This window comes from Ictidomys tridecemlineatus, chromosome 11 (genome assembly GCF_052094955.1).
Source record: "Ictidomys tridecemlineatus isolate mIctTri1 chromosome 11, mIctTri1.hap1, whole genome shotgun sequence".
Taxonomy (NCBI): Eukaryota; Metazoa; Chordata; class Mammalia; order Rodentia; family Sciuridae; genus Ictidomys; species Ictidomys tridecemlineatus.
In genome coordinates, this window is record NC_135487.1 from 72,122,257 (window position 1) to 72,140,488 (window position 18,232).

The 18,232-nt window shown below is 37.1% G+C and overlaps 1 pseudogene; it reads left to right on the forward strand.

Moving 5' to 3' along the window:
• Positions 1–1,265: 1,265 nt before the first annotated feature.
• LOC106145493 (guanylate-binding protein 2-like) lies at positions 1,266–18,003 on the forward strand (annotated as a pseudogene).
• Positions 18,004–18,232: the final 229 nt, after the last annotated feature.

Genomic DNA, 18,232 nt, shown 5'->3' on the forward strand with positions numbered 1-18,232 from the left:
TTAAGTCTTCGTTGATACAACTAAATAAATGTATGAGTAAACAAATAAATGGAAGAGAATATACAAATTCTTACAGTAGCATTCTAATTAATAAATGTATGGGATGATGAGAACAGAAAATCACCTTTAGCTGAGCATTGTAGTGAATGCCTGTAATTCCAGTGACTTGAGAGGCTGAGGCAGGAGGATTACAAGTTCAAAGCCAGACTCAGCAACTTAGCAAGGCCCTAAGCAACTTCATGAGACCCCATTTCAAAATAAAAAATAAAAAGTGCCTGGTATGTATGTCAGTGGTTAAGTGTCCCAGGATTCTACTCCCAAAGTAAAAAAAAAAAAAAAAAAGAAGAAGAAGAAGAAAAGAAAAGAAAAAGAAAAAGAAAATTACTTTCAGGGAGATCCCATACTAATTAATTTACAAGCAGGGCTAATCAATGGATGCTAAAATTAGTGGCCAACAAAGGAGAGTATGAGACTATATTTGCATAGTCTAAAGATTATCTCCCCAAAGGGTACTTTTAAATTATAAAATAGTAATAGTACTTCACAGTGGAGGAATTTCTCAGATAGCACCTTAGCCAATTGATCAAAGTTAAGATTAATAGCATCAGGATAAATCATGTCAACATCATGAATCTCATTATGTGAACCTCAGAGAAAGGTAGAATGCCAGTCCCGTGATATTCTTACCCAAAGTGTGTGATTTCAATCTAATATTAAGGAAACATCAGAAATACCCAAATTGAAAACAGCCTACAAAATGACAGGCTTGTAATCTTCTGAAATGTCAAAGTCATAAAAGATGAAGAATTAGGAGCTCCTAAGATGAGAGGAGACTAAAGACTTGCAGTGAGGAGTCCTGAATTGGAATATGGAGCAGAAAAGAACATTAGAGGAAAACCAGTAAACTGTGAATAAAGTGTGTAGGTGAGTTAATGGAATTGAACTACTGTTGACATCCTGGCTTCAGCCATTGTTCTATGGTTATATACCATATTAACAGTAGGGGAAGCTACAGAAATGGTATATGAAAACTCTCTAATACCATTGTGTAACTATTTTGGAAATCTATTTCAAAATAACAACTATTTTAAAAGATAACTAGTAGATCAGTCTATAGGACAGCCTTTAAGTCTGGCAGATCTTTTAAAAATGTACAGGGAGCAAGACCAAATTTGAGTCCATACTGTTAAATTCAGCTCAGCTTACTGACTAGAAATTGCTGCCCATACCACCTCTTCCCTTGCAGACAAAGTAACATCCCAGACATGGCCTCATAGATGGGTATGCCAGGCCCTGTGTGCCACATTGAGAACCCAGAGGGGCATCTAGTGGTCAAGCAGGAAGCCCTGCAGATCCTGTCAGCCATCACACAGCCTGTAGTGGTGGTGGCCATCATGGGCCCCTGCTGCACAGGGAAATCCTACCTGATGAACCAGCTGGCTGGGAAGAAAAAGGGTGGGTGTCACCAGCAAAGCTCTGCTGAGCCCTCTGTCCACTGCATGGTGGGCATCCAGCATGGGGATGGAGGGGAGACAGAGTCAGGGAGAGACAGTGAAAGCTAACTTTCCACCCACCAGTGGGCTCCTTACATTCTGAGTATAGAATTCGAGTTAATTAACTCACTTATCTCACTTTGACATTATTTTCCTATTTAAAAGTATGTATGTATTTATGGGAAAAATAATGTATTATTGAAGAAAATAAGCTTACATCATGATGCATTATGATACATTTAGTAGGATGTTTATATAGTAACATCAAGCTTCCTTTGAGCTATAAGGTAAATGAAGGCTTCCTACTGCATTGGATACTCTAGTTTTCTTATTTCTAGGATTGTAATTAAAATCACTACTTGCAATTTCTTTTATCTCTTTTAACTGTATATTAACTTTTTCTCAGTCTCTTCGCCTTGTCATCCTTATTCTCCTCTGCAGGTTTCTCTCTGGGCTATACAGTGCAGTAACACACCAAGGGAATCTAGATGTGGTGTGTACCTCTTCCCCAGAAACCAGACCACACAGAGGGACTAGTTCTGCTTGACACTGAGAGACTACAATATATAGAGAAAGTAAAAAGAAAAACTTTCAGATTCTACTCATACCAGACAATACCCTGCTCTGAGTTTGTGACTCCCACTCCTTGACTTATGCTTCTGACTCATCTTATTAAAGTATTATTCTTTGAATTTACTTGGTATATGCATTAAGAGTAGAGACTCACTTCAATTGATTAATTATGGGTCAATCTATAAAATAATGACAGCTATTTTTAGTCATTTTTTTCATATTATAGTAAAATATTTGTGAGGTGACTGAAGACATCCCTAAACTGGGCTATAGTTTTCATAAACATGCCTTACTTTTTGTGTGGATCCATAAAGATGATAAGAATACCCTTTTTTCACAGAAGCAAAATATGAGATCTAATGATGACATCTTCATTCATTAAAGATATATACATATTACTACCCTTATAAATCTAAGGCTTGGAAACCTCTTATTAAATGAATGTGTTTTAACTACTACTAAAACATTCTTTTTGTGAGAAGTCATGGAAATGGAATAGGGTCAGGAACTAAAGTAGGATATCCTTATTATACTACTTTAAATTTTAGTAGCTGATAAAAAATAGCTACTAAAATATTATCAAGTGCTTTTGTACTTCATACTCTTACATACATTTATATGGTGTCTGATTTACACAAGTGAAAAAAGTTATTGCATGTCAAAATGACTTACCCATTATTCTACATCTAATGAAGACAGAACTAAAATTCAGTCTTTGTCCCTCTGAACTAAGCACATTTTCAGTCACTCTTCTGTGTGGCTTCTGCACTGGCTTCTGGAGAGACAACCAGAATGGATCTTTGCCTTGGCAATCCTCCTGAGCAGTTCCTTTATTTACAATAGCCTAGGAACCGTCAACCAGCAGGCCAGGGACCAAGCCAGTATCCGTTTTTTTGTTTTTTTGTTTTTGCAGTTCAGAATAGCACTAAAATATAAAATCAGCTTTTTCTTTTCTTTTTTTTTTTCACAAATACAGAGGCAGACAAGTACTGAAGAATCCAATTATGCTGAACATCTCAATACTCACCCAAAGTTCAAGGCTTGCTGGACTCACATATCCTTTAACACCCAGCCATATAACACTCAGAACATCACTGTTTGACTTAATCTCCCGCTTTGTCCAAACATTCTACATTCTCTGGAACCCATGTCTTCACTTCAGCAAATCTCTGCATTCTTATCATTTTCTCTAAATATAACTTCTGACACCTAGCTGCATGCCATAGACATTGCTTCCTCTAGAGACCTCTCAATTACTGATAGGTGGTGACTTTTTATCCCATGCTTTGCATGTAATGACATGCACATCAAAGAATTAGTTGTGTTTCTAGCTCTTTATTAGTTTACACTTTCTTTTTTCTTAAGAGAGAGAGAGAGAGAGAGAGAGAGAGAGAGAGAGAGAGAGAGAGAGAGAGAGAGAGAATTTTTTAATATTTATTTTTAGTTTTCGGTGGACACAACATCTTTATTTTACTTTATGTGGTGCTGAGGATTGAACCCAGCGCCCCACGCATGCCAGGTGAGCTTGAGTCACATCCCCAGCCCCTTAGTTTACAGTTTATTATCCCTCTACCATTAAAAAGAGAACCTCATTTGAAGCACACACCCAACATACATTTGAAGACCCCACTGCCCTTCATTTTTGCCCTCATCTCCCAACCACACAGTAAACACACCCTTCACTCTCAAAGATTTTAGCTATTGGCATTTTTTAGAGACGAGCAACCCATAGACACTCATAACACTCTGGTCTCTGTACTCCCTCACTTCCTCACCTCCTCATGTATTTATCACCACCCTTCTTCATTTCTTAGTCTAGGTCATTATCCACAACTTCAGCATTTCCATGACCTTAACTTCCAAGCATTGTACTGATTTCACTTTCACTTTCCTGTAACTATTAGGTAATTCTCATCTTATCTGCTCTCTGGTTGATTGATCTCATCCACTTTTCTAAAACACTTGCTTCTTTTTATATTCAGAATGTCATAGCTTTCTAATATTCCACGTTCCTCATTGGTAGTCCTTCTTTTAATTCCTTTGCTGCATCCTCATCCTTATTATGGCCTCTGAAATTAGTAACTCTTTAATTATTATACTTCTCTTTTTTTCTCTACTCTTAGTCCCTAGGTGATCTCAGCCAATCTCAAAGCTTTTTGCTGCAAGTATTTATCAGTCACCATCAAGTTTGTATTTCCAGTTATAATCAAATTCCAACTTTTGTATTTAGCTGCTGATGTAAAATCCCCACTTAGATGTGAAAGAGATGTCTCAGGCTCAAAATACACTCCTCTTAATTTCCTGTCCAGGAACTACTCTTTCCTCAATCATTTCCAACACAGTAAATTCTCACATCATTCACAAACAGGCTCAGATCATAAACTTAGGAATCATCTGGTATGATTTCTTCCCTTGTATCCCTGAAAGTATTAGTCAATGAATCCTTTCAGCTGCACTGGCAAAATTGTTTCCCTAGACTGACTGATTCTCAGTATCTCCTAGAGGGTTTTAGTCTCACTTCCACTCTCTCATGTTGGTTGTGTTCCTGACTGCCTGTTTTATTTATTTTTTGCTTATAATTTTGACTTTGACAGATACAATCCCAGCCAGTATGTTCCTTTTAAAAACCCATACCATCATATTCTTTCTCTACTCAAACCCCACAGTGGCTACTCGTTTAGTTTAGATTAAATTAAAACTCCTTACTTTGGTTTAGAGATTATACATCCTGAACCCTATTTCTTTTAAGACACCTACCCTATCACAGTAGACTTCATGATATAGGTTGTATGCACTAGTGATTTCCTCAGAGTTTGCAGGTGATGTGACTTCTGTCTGGAATGTTCTTCCACTGGATTATTTTATGGCTTCCTTGGTTCATTTAGATTGCTGCTGAAAGCACATTCATCTCTGTGGACCATTGCACAATCAGCATCACATACTGACACATGCAGATATTTTCTAACTTTTTGCCTCATTAAGTTTTCTTCAAGATAATTATTATCAATGTTTAGATGTATTATATTTTGTTGGCTTGTTTATTGTCAGTCCCCATCACTATGATGTCTCATTGATTGTAGGATTTTAATCCTTAGGACATTGCCTAGTTTAAGTAGATGTTCAAAAAGTGTTTATGAATGAGTGAATTCTGTGAGTGAGTGTTTGTGAACATATGAGTGAGCTAATAAATATAAAACATTGTCTTAGGTAAGCACTGGCAGCAAAGATATCCCAAAAAGTGGCATTTTTTCCCCTGTAATTTTGTTAGTGTGACATCTCGGCTAGTGACAGAGCTGACAAATCGAATCAGGGCAAATCCTTACCTGGGAATAGTGAGGTAGATGACTCAGCCTACTTTGTGAGCTTCTTTCCAAACTTTGTGTGGACTCTGAGAGATTTCTCCCAGCAAGTAGAAGCGGATGGGAAAACCCTTCACTGCTGATGAGTACCTGGAGCATGCACTGAAGCTAAAACAAAGTTACTGGGATTGATGGATGGTTGGATTAAAAATAGAGAGAAAACAAAACACTAATGACAATTTCCAAGCAGATGTTAAAGATTATAGTTATGTAGCTGTGTTATCCTGACTGTTCTGTTAGAGGCAATGAAAACATTGCTTAACTCGATCAGTTAGATCCAATTTAAATTGGTATTATATACATTTTCTTGGAGAAAGACTTTTCTTTCCCTGTTCCTTTAACTTTTGGTATTCCTCATTCATCATCAGATTATTTTTGTCCTTACTTATATAAAAGTTATAAAGTTGAAGTGGTAATATATTTGAAGGAATTAGTTTAAAGTTCATTGCATCGAATTTTTACTCTTGCAGCTATTAATAAAAAAGGAAGAACTTTAATGAGCCTTAGTTATGCATTTGAAAGTTCTTCCCAAAGAGAAAATGCTTCATCTTTGACCAGAATGCTCACAAGAAGTACCTTAAAGAGCTGGAGCAGTTAGAGGAGAAAGATCTGAATCCTGAATTTGTAGAACAAGTTGTAGAGTTCTATTCATACATCATCAGTGATTCCAATGCCAAGAATCTCTCTGGTGGTATCACAGTCAGTGAGCCTTGTGAGTCATTCTTTCTCTCTGCTGCTTACTGGACTTTCCTTCTGTCCATTGTAAGGATACAAGAGGGAGGGATAAAGGTCACTTTGGATAAACACATAGTCTAATGATTTAAGGAAATCATAGCACACAGATCACATTAGGTACTTTACAAGAAAACTCAAATGGTTTAGTTGTCATAGCAAGGAGGACAAAAAGAAAATAAAAATTTTAATTCTGCTCTAGTAAACTTTTCTTTATTGAGCTACATTCTTAGCTTTTTTTTATTTTTTGAGACAGATTTTTGCTATGTTGCTGAGGCTGGTCTCAAATTTGTGATTATCCTTTCTCAGCATCCTGAGACACTGGGATTGCAATGTGCACCACCATTTCCAGCTCTGGTAATGTTTTATACTCACTTCCCAGCTTCCCACTTATGAAAGAGCCTCCTAAGAGATACATATAAAGAGCAATAGTCAGAAAAGAAAGCCAATACCATATTTAAATGTGATGAACCATGACATTTTTTTCTCTGAACAATGCTTTTTGAAAAGTATACATAATTGTACCACTGTTTTTTTAATGGAACTTAAAATAATTTTTAAATTGTGAAACATAAGAAATGAGTAATGGGATAGTAGAGGATAGGAAAGGCAGCAGAATACAACAGACACTAGTATGGCAATATGTATATCAGTGGATGAGTAACCGATGTGATTCTGCAATCTGTATACGGGTTAAAAATGGGAGTTCATAACTCACTTGAATCAAAGTGTGAAATATGTCAAGAACTATGTAATGTTTTGAACAACCAACAATAAAAATTTTAAAAAAAGATAAAAAAGAAATGAGTAATGGTCTCTGCTAGTAGTGCTGTAACTGTTTCTTTGTTTATATGGTTTTCTAACTTCTCTATATCAATCCCTGTATCCTGAATTGATTCTGGCATAACTAACACATTAGTTATGTTGTGATTCATACATATTTTATTTAGGAGTTCCATCTTCCACTGTTATTCTACATTAGGAAAGAATTTGTTGAGATGTTTGCTTCTGTCCCGGTGGGGCAAGGACCACCAGACATACACATTTCTAAACCACAAAAAAGCACCACATAGATGAAGCGTCAATTTTCAAGACCCTGTACATCAGACAACAATTTTTAGTGATAGTGATCCCTGAGAGTTGTAACAAACAAAAGTGGGAGTGTGAATGGTCCATCTTGCTGATTTAAGAGAGATTCAAACAGTGACACAGGTGGAGAGAACTTAGTCCTGTGGAGTCCCCAGTTTAAGGGGATGGAGTTGACATTCTACAGAGGAAAAAGCACTAGAATGCTGTACACAGTACCCAAGAGAAGGAGCCAACTGCCAAGGGAGATGTCTGGAGCACTGTAGGGCCCACCTTGGCATCTGCTGGATGCTGGTCAGTGCAGCTATAGGAAGTCCTACCAAAAGGATTAGAGAAAACTTTATGGGATAGAAGTTAGAAGTAGTGATGTTCCCACCAGCTAGCCTAGACAACTTCAAGATTCTTAGATAATTAGGGAAAGTACACCAAAGGTCTCTCCTCAGAATTGGGCAGTAATCAATTAGGAAAAGTACACCAAAGGGTCTCCTCTCAGGATGGGGAATAATTAACCCTGACTGATCAGGGCCTAACAATTCTCATAAACAACCTGAAAGGATCAAACTGTTTCCAAAGTAACCTCAAAATTGGATGTCTTGGGCTGGGGTTGCAGCTCAGTGATAGAGTGCTTGCCTAGCATGTGTGAAGTATTGGATTTGATCCTCAGCACCATATATAAATAAATAAAATAAAGGTCCATCAATAACTAAAAAACAAAACAAAACAAAAAACTGGGTGTCTTACGTGGCCACATCAATGTTTATAGCTGCTTAATTCACAATAGCTAAGCTGTGTAGCCAATCTAGGTGCCCTTCAACAGATGAATGGATAAAGAAAATGTGGTATATTTATACAGTGGAATACCAGCCTTAAAGAAGAATGAAATTATGGCATTTGCTGTTAATTGGATGGAACTGGAGACTATCATGCTAAGTGAAATAAACAAATCCCCAAAATCCAAAGACCCAATGTTCTCTCTGATATGTGAATGCTAATACACAATGAGGAGTAAGGGAGAATAGAAGGTCATTGGATTAGACAAAGGGGAATGGAGGAAAGGGAATGATAAAGACAGTAGAATGAATTAGACATAACTTTCTTATGTTCATATATGAACACACCACCAGTGCAACTCCACATCATGCACAACCACAAGAATGGGAAGTTATACTTCATGTATGTATAATATGTCAAAATACACTCTACTGTCATGCATATCTAAAAAGAACAAATTTTAAAAATCTAAAAAATAAACTGGGTGTCTTAGTACATCTTATGTTGCTAAAAAGATTACCACAGACTGAGTAATTTAAAAGGAAAGAGACTTATTCTGGCTCATGGTTCTGGAGGCTGGGAAGTCTGAGAACACGGTGCTGGCAGCTGATGAGGGTTTTCTTGCTGCATCCTGACATCTCACAGACCATTGGATGGCAAGAGAACACCATGTAAGAGAGGGAGTGGAAGCCTATTTTGTATAACTAATTAGAGCAAATAAAAAAAGATATAAAAAAGAAATTGTCAAATTTTTTGAAAATCATATATTTGTTAAGAGAATTACATGTAGAACGTATAAAGCACTCAAAATGCATTTTAAAAAGAACGTAACCTGATTAAAATGAGCAAAATACTTGAATAAACATTTCTTCAAAGAGTGGGCACAGGTATCAAAGAAGTACACTGAAGATGTGCAACGTCATTGGCCATTAGGAAACTGCCAATCAAAATCACAATGTAATGCTGCTTCCCTCCTGCTAGGATAGCTGTACTAAAAATATTCATGATTATGAGTGTTGGAGAGGATGTGAAGAAATTCAAACACTTACATACTGCCCATGGGAATGTAAGTCTGGAATTTCCTCAAAATTATAAAAGAGTTACCACATGATCTACTGATTTCACTCCTGTGTGTGTACTCAAGAGAAATAAAAAAAATATATATGTGTTCATAATAGCATATTCTTAGAAGCTAAAAGATGGAAAAATATAAATGTCCATCAATGGAAAAATGATTAAAATGTGGTCTCCATGAAACACAATGTTATTTGTCAAGAAAACAAAAAATGGATACCTCCTAAACACTGATGAACCTCAAAATGTTATACTAAGTAAAGACATAGATGGCGACCACATATCATAAAATTTTATTCATATGAAATGTACAGAATAGGCACAGAAAATATATTAGTATTTTCCAGGGGTTGGGGGAAGAGAAAGAACCTAGAGGGATTGCTTAATGGATTTTGGATTTCTATTTAGGTGATGAAAAAATCTGGAACTAGAGACTGGTCAGGTTGCTTGACATAGGGCATTTACTTCATGCCAAAGAATTGTGTCTTTGAAGATAGTTAAAGGCATAATCCTGTGTTGTGTGCATTACACAATGATGTTTGTAAAACTCAGTATGACTGCAGTATGTAGATTGATTGTGAGAGGCCCCAGAAGATTGATTTCGATTGTACCATTCACCTAGGCAGGTCATGTGGAGTTTCCTCAACTGAACAGATTCTTGTAGATTTAAAAGTACTGGGGCTGGGGATGTGGCTCAGCGGTAGCGCGCTCGCCTGGCATGCAGGCGGCCCGGGTTCGATCCTCAGCACCACATACCAACAAAGATGTTGTGTCCGCCGAGAACTAAAAAATAAATATTAAAAATTCTCTCTCTCCTCTCTCACTCTCTCTTTAAAGAAAAAAAAAAATAAAATAAAAGTACTGACTGCCTTTTACTCATTCTTGAAAAACCACAACATAGAAAAAGTGCTATCATTCGATCTTAAATACAATGTTATTTTGTTCCCTCCAGAATATGTGCACTTTGGGTTGCTATGTTTCAAAATGGCCTTGTCTAAATGTTTTCTACCAGGAAAATAATTTCATGTTGAATCTATGCTACTTAAACTGAAAGCAGTGAAGAGCTACTTTGTAATAATAGGCTCAATTCTAGGAAACATGTTTATTTTCTGTTTGGAAAAAAATAAGAATTTGATTTTAAAAATTTAAATCTATAGCAAACTGCAAAAAAGCATCCAAGAACAACAAAATAAACCACTTCTCCTGAAGGTGCCCATGAACCTGGCATTCTCCCCACTGGGTACTACTATGTCTCTCTCACGGGCCAGCACAATTTCATGGAATATGCAGCTCCTCTTTGGCTAGAGCATCACCAAAGAGCTTCACAGTTTCCCAAGTAATGGTGTCTGTGTACCACGTGCAGTTTTACAGTATTTACAGAGACTTTTTATTCTTTGTAGCTCCTGGAGTAACAAATTATACAAACATAAACAAGGCTTATTATTTTAACATGTGTCCCAGCATTTGTGAGGGGGTACTGGGGGTTGAACCCAGGGATCCTTAACTACTGAGCCATATCCTCAGCCCTGCCTTTACTTTTCATTTTTTTAAAATTTTGAGACTGCTTAACCACTGAGCCAAATCCTTGGCTCCTCCTTTACTTTTTATTTTTTATTTTAAGATATGGTCTTAACAAGTTGCATACGTTCTCACTAAGTTGTGGAGGCTGGCTTTGATGTTGGATCCTCATGCTTAAGCCTCCAAAGCTGCTGGAATTACAGGCATGCACCGCTGCACCTGGCTCCAAAATTCTTGATAGTGAGAGACATGTGAATGTGTATAAAAATAGATTGAAATGCTTATTGAAACAGAGGAGTAATTATCAGAATGTAAGTATCAGTAGAACTTAAGCAATGAGGAAAAAGTAAGTTTCCTTTAATGGAGAAATTTTGTTTGTTTTGAGAAGCAAAGTAGAATAGAGGGGAAAAAATAGAATATAGGGAAGAAGAGAGGGAACCCACAAGGTGGAAATGGACTCGGCTATTGTGGAGTCAGAGACATGTTTCTCCTCTAAATTTGTCATGGAAAAAAAAAAACATAGGGAAAAGGAATGTTCCCAACTTGCAACTTTGTAAAATCTACACTCCTATGTGTTTGTTGGATAGTCTTGCATTTGGGGATGGAGGTTTCAGGAGGTGCTGTATCTATCTCTGTCTCAGATTGCTGTAAAACCTGGGAACTCACCTTCAACATGACTGCAAAAGTTATACTGTAAGGATCAGGTGATGACAGCAAGGTCTCAGTCAGCCCTGAAATCACCCAAAGGTCACAGCAAGTTTGTGGAAATCATACCTCGATATGCTCTCCTTGTTGGGAGGGCACACAGTTCAGATGTCATGTTTGAGTTAGAGAAATGCTTTTGTTCTAGTTGGGGTCCCAGCAGGGAGAAGAAGTACCCCATTCTTAGTATGTGGAAGAGAACTCTCAATGTATGTTCACAGGAAAGAGAATGAGGGCTCATGCCAAAGAGTCTCAGTTTTATGGTATAGATATGAGGTATCCTCCAAAACCTCATTTGTGAGACAATTCAAGAAAGTTCCGAGATGAAATGACTGGGTTATGAGATCCTTAATCTAATCAGTGCATTAATCAACTTGAATGGATTATCTGGGTGGGATCTCTGGCCATGAAGTCTTTGGCTAGAGGAAGTTGGTCAGTGGAGGTGTGTCTTCTTCAAGGTTTATATTTTGTGAGCCCAGCTTAGTCTTTTTCTGCTTCCTAATGTCATGTCTTGAGCTGCTTTCCTCCACCACACCATTCTGCCATGATGTTCTGCCTTACCTCAGGCTCAGAGCAATGGAGTTGGCTGTCTGTGCACTGAGACCTTTGAAACCATAAGCCCCCGAATAAACTTTTCCTCCTCTAAAATTGTTCTATTCAGGTCTCTTGGTCACAGCAACAAACTAGCTGACTAAAACATTTGTAATCCTCTAAATTCTTTACCATATTTCATGTGTCAAGATACAGTATCTTAGGTACAGAATCTGAGTTCTTTGCCTGAAGTTGGCTCTAAAATAAGCACTGGAAAATGATTTAGAGATAACATGCTATCAAAAACTAGAGATGGTCATATAAACTTAAGCATTGAAAACAGTGTAAATTTGTTTTAATTGACAAATAAAAACAGAATTTTCACTAAGGAGCTATTAAGAATATACAAACACACACATATAAAGATCTCACCCCCAATAAAAGGATCATATAACAAAACTAAGCCACATCTCCAGCCATTTTTAGTTTTTATTTTGTTATAGAGTTTTGCTATGTTGCTTAGAGCCTCACTAAGTTGCTGAGGCTGTCTTTTCACTTATGATCCTCCTGCCTCAGCTTCTTGAGCCACTGGGATTACAGGTGTGTGCCACTGCACACAGCTTACTTGAAGAATCCTTAAAAGCATGAACCACAATGTCACCAATACCCATGTGCCAAATAGAAAAAAAAGTCAGATGATATCAGATATATTGAGGTTTGACAAATTTACAGAGTATTTGTAATTTTCTTAGAATGATATTTTCTCCCATTTTTGGTAGGGGTACCAAGGATTGAAATCGGGGGCACTCAATCACTGAGCCATATCCCCAGCCCCTTTTGTGTGTATTTATGTAGAGACTGAGTCTCACTGAGGTGCTTAGCACTTTGGTTTTGCTAAGGCTGGCTTTGAACTCACAATTCTCCTGCCTCAATTTCTAGTCATGGAAGCTGTTGTCGTATTTATTTATTTATTTATTTTTGAGGTTTCAATTGCTCTCACACATATGTCTACCATTCTGCCTTCACAATGGCCTAGCTAATGCCAGTTCATTAATTCACCACTGGTGCACAGACGCTGGGCCAAGGGAAAAAATACAAAGAGTGCTGGAAGGAATAGAAGTTCAAAATATTGCTGATTATCTCTGAAGGCTGGAAACCAAATTATTTCATTATGACATGTGAAAAAACTTTCATTACATATCTCTAATATTGATTTATGCATGTGATAACAAACACATATGTAGATATGCAATATGTGTTTATATGTATATACATATATTCTTAAATATATATATATATATATATATATATATATTCCTTTTTTTAAATACAAATCAAATAATGTTTCTTTTGCTGCTGTAGTATCAAGACAAAAAGAGGTGATATTTACTCTGAGAAAGACAGAGAATATCTCTACAGAGCATATAGTCTGTGTCAATGGCAAAAGATGCTTAAGACTGTGCAAAACTTCTATAATGAAAATTATACAACAGTGAATAAAGAAAATAAAGAAGACATTAAAATATGAAAAGACCTCCCATATTCATGGACTGAGAGAGTTATTGGTAAAACAGCTGTACTATTGAAAGACATCTCAAATTAAATGTCATCCTCATCACAATACCTATGACTGCCTTCGCTGAACTAGATTAAAACAATCCCCAAATTCACACAGAGGCACAAAAGATCCAGAATAGGCACAGCAGTCTTGAGTAAAAAGAACAGAGCAGGAGGCATCATCACAATACCTGATATCTAGGCACATTGCAAGACCAGAGTACAAAAACAGCATGGTATTGCCATAAAAACGGACACCTAAACCACAGGAACACAATGGAGGACCCAGAAAAAAGCCATGCATCAAAGGTCAACTGATTTTTGACCAAGGTGCCAAAATTATGCATTGGACAAAGGATAATCTGTTCAATAAATGGCGTTTGGAAAATAACATCCACATGTAGAAATTGAATTTAGATTCCCAAATCTTGCCCTCTGCAAATCAACTGAAAACAGATCAGAGATTTTTTTTAAGTTGTATATGGACTCGATACCTTTATTTGTTTTTATGTGGTGCTAGGCTCGAAGCCAGTGCCTCACACTTACTTGCCAGGTAAGTGCCCTACCACTGAGCTACAACTCCAGCCTCCAAGATCAGAGACCTTTAATGAAAGATCTGCAACTCGGAAACCACCAGAGGGAGACCACAGGGGAAACACATTACCACCTTGGCACAGATGATGATGACTTCCTTGATAAGACTTGGAAAGCATAGGAAACAGAAGCAAGAATCAACAGATGGGATTACATCCAATTAAAAAGCTTCTACAAAGCAAAGGAAATGATCAATAGAGTGAAGAGACAACCTTCAGAATGGGAGAAAATCTTTGTCAGCTATTCATCTGACAGAGGATTAATATCTTAGTACATAAAGAACTGAAAAAAACTTAACAAAAAATTAATCCAATTTAAAAAATGGGCCAATAATTTGAATAGACATGTCTTAAAAGGAGAAATTAAGATGGCCTATAGACATATTAAAATGCTCAATATCTTCAACCATTAGCAAAATGCATATCAAATGCACAATGTGATTCTATCTCCCTGAGGTAGGATGGCTATTATAAAAAAATAATAAAAATAACAAATGATAGTGAGGATGAGGAGAAAAAGAACACTTCTTCGTGGTCTATAGAAATGTGAATTAGAACATCTGCTGTGGAAAATAGTGGAGGTTCCTAAAAAATACCCCCACAAAAACTGAAACTAAAACTAGAACTACTGTATCATCCAAGTATCCCACTCTTGGGTATATGTCTGAAGAAAACAAAGTCAGCACACCAAAGACATGCCTGCATACCTATGTTTAATGAGGCATTATTCACAATCAGCAAAATATGGAACCAGCCTAGGTGCCTGAACAGATGAATGGATAAAGGAAATGTGATATATAAATATGCAGTAAATATTATTCAGTCATAAAGAAGAATGAAATCCTGTCATTTGTAGGAAAATGATGACAAAGGAAGACATCATGTTAAATGGAAAAAGCTAGATGTAGAAAGAAAAGTGTCACATATTCTCTCCCATTTGTTGAAACAACCCAATAACAACAAAATTTCCTTTAAGTATCCTGAAAGTAGAAGAGGGACTATAAGGGACTGGGGAGGGGTCAAGAGCAGGGGCCTGAAAGAGGAAGTAGGAATATAGTATAAGAGTGGATGGACATGATCTATGCACATATAAATATGTCACAGCAAGTCCCATTAATTCCTACAATTAATATATGTCAATAATTAAAAAACAAAATGCATAAAAAGGAAAATATTCACCTTAAAATATATGTTGCATTTCAAGCCTATTAGATCAGTAGTAATAATGTTAAATTTTTTACAGACATTACTCATTAAATTTAATGTATTCCTCAGTACAAATTCTGTAGCTGTAATTATCCTCATTTTATAGAAAACATAGTTTAGGGATTTTGAATACTTTCTATAGGAGTTTATCATGACACAGAGCTCTTGTACTTGGTTCACATGATTAGCAAATGTGTTAAAAAAGGAAAGTCAAAATTCAGTTTAACCAGTGCTGATTATTCTTCAAAATTGGATTAGAAAAAAATGGACTAGAACACTCTAATACTATCTATCTCTATCTTCACCCTTGAATTTTGAAAGTTTGATTGTCCACTTTATAAAAGAATAGCCTAAGTAATTGTGAATTTATTTTTTTATATCTTATTTTTTTGCTCTTATACCAAATTTAAATGGGCTAAGAGGAACTGAAGAGACGTAATGGAAGAGAGTACCAGTGGAGAATTCCTTTGACTTACTGGTGTGCAGTGATACCCACCTTCCCCTTTCTGTCCTTCCCTCCCTATGGGAAATGAGGGTTGCCACTTTCTGTCCTCTTCATAAACTAAGGGAGGACGCAAAGACCCTCTGTAAGGCTGACAGGTGCTTCCTGGAACAGGGGACAGTAGCATTGGTTTATGACTCATGTCCCCAAATATCAAAATCAGTCTATGTAAGTGGATTGTGGCAAAATAGGGAAGAAGATGGTTAAAGTTGTGGACATTTTGCCTTCCCTATGTACAGCTAAGCATGTGCACATGAATTTTTCTCCTGGGTGGATTCTCTGGGGGTTTCTGGACTTGGGTCACCTTTAGAGAAACCCAGCCCAAGATGTCTACCTGGCAAGATGCACCAACCTCAAGACGGAGACTGTATTGGAAGAGTGGATCCCCAGAAGACAGGGTTTCAGGGTAGGAATCAGAAAAAAACTACAATAGGAAAGTGCTAGTGGGAAATCACCTCAGGTGACCCTGCAAAGAACTGAAACCTCTTTAACTCCCAGAAGGCACTAACAGCAGATCAAGTAATGCCTCCCCTAAGAAGGGTTTCTTTTCCTGCATCCCCTGCACTCCATGGCCACAACTTGAAGCATCATGAACATGAACTAGTCTATTTGGTGGGAGACCGAGCTGAGAAATGAAAAGAAAGTGCCATACTTCTTAACCATTTACCTGTGAGGTCAAATCTGGCCTGAGCAGTGTGTATTAGTGGTGTGTGAGTGGAAAGCAGAAACAAGGGGCTGGGAAACTCAGAAGCAGATCTGAGAGGAGATTTTAAAATTTAAGTCGAGTGGAACTTTTTTGCTTATTTGTTTGTTTGAAAGTAAAATACTATGTGAGCATAACTAATGAGCTAGTGGTAAGAAAAATGATCTGATAAAGTACATCAGAGGGATGTTTTGAAAAAGAATAAAGTTGCTGTCTGTTTTCACAAAACGAGATATGAACTGTTTTAAAAGTAAGAAAAATAACTAATTTGAGGAGCAAAAATAATCTAAATCTGAAATAGAAAACAATATACTAAGTCATGAATGTGGGAGTGGATGAACTTATTTTATTTTCCCTTAAAGGCTTTGTTAAGGATCAAAGATGTAGACACTAGAACAGACATCCTGTGCCTAATAGGAGAAAAAGTCACCCCAAATCTTCATCATGTTGGCTTAGGACCTGATTTCCTTAACAGGACTCCAAAAGAGTGAAAAGTAAAATCAAGAATCAATAAATGTTGATGGATTCAAACTAAAAAGGCTTCTTCTCAGCAAAGGAAACAATTAAGAACATCAAGAGAGAGCCTACAGAATGGGAGAAAATCATTACCACACGCACATCAGATATAGCACTAACTTCCAGGATATATAAAGAACTAAATGACTTAACACCAAAAGAACTAAAAACAACAAACAAACAAATAAATAACCTGATCAACAATTAGGCTAAGGAACTAAGCAGACACTTCACTGAAGAAGAACTACAGTCAACAAATATATGAAAAAATGTTCAACATTTCTAGCAATTAGACAAATGCAAATCAAAACTAAGATTTCATCTCACTCCAGTCAGAATTGGCAATTATCAAGAATACAAGCATAATAAGTGTTGGTGAGGATGTGGGAGAAAAGGTCCACTCATATATTGCTGGTAGGACTGAAAATTAGTCTGACCACTCTGGAAAGCAATATGGAGATTCTTTAGAAAACTTGGAGTGGAACCACCATTTGACCCAGTCATTCCACTCCTTGGTTTATACTGAAAGGACTTAAAAACAGCATACCACAGGGACACAGCCATATCAATGTTTATAGCAGCACAATTCGCAATAGCTAAACTATGGAACCAACTTAGATGCCCTTCCAAGAGATGCATTGTAGGTATTCTGACTGTGGAAACAGACAGGGAAGCACTCCCGGGTGAGCAAACTCCTGGTGGGGGGAGGGGATAATTGGCGCCTTGATTCCCACAACTGGAATGCCCAGCAGTTTTCCCCTGAGGCTATTAAGATAACTATAGGGATGCACTACCTGGTTTTCATAGTTATGTCCTTGGATGTGAGAGGCTTTGTGTTTGTATTAACCTGGACCTTATCTCAATTATCTAGTCTTCAGGGTTAAAGGAATACTGATTGCAGTGTAGTCATGGTGATGAGTAATATGTAACCTTTTTTAATAAACTCAGCAGGGGGGAGGAGCAAAGACTTGTCTTCTTCACTTCACTCCTCTCCACTCCACTTCTGTCTGCCTGCTTATACCCTGTATCTGTTCTTTTGTGCGTCTCCTCACAGGTTTTCTCCACAGGTGTTCGTTACAATACATAGATCAAGAAAATGTGGTATATATACACAATGGAATATTACTCAGCCTTAAAGAACAATAAAATTATGGCATTTGCAGGTAAATAGATGGAGCTGTAGAATATTATGCTAAGCAAAATAAGCCAATCCCCACAAACCAAAGGTCAAAGTTTTCTCCGATAAAGGGATGCTTATCCATAATGGGGGTAAAGGTAGGGAAGAATGAAGGAACTTTTGATTGTGCAGAGGGGAG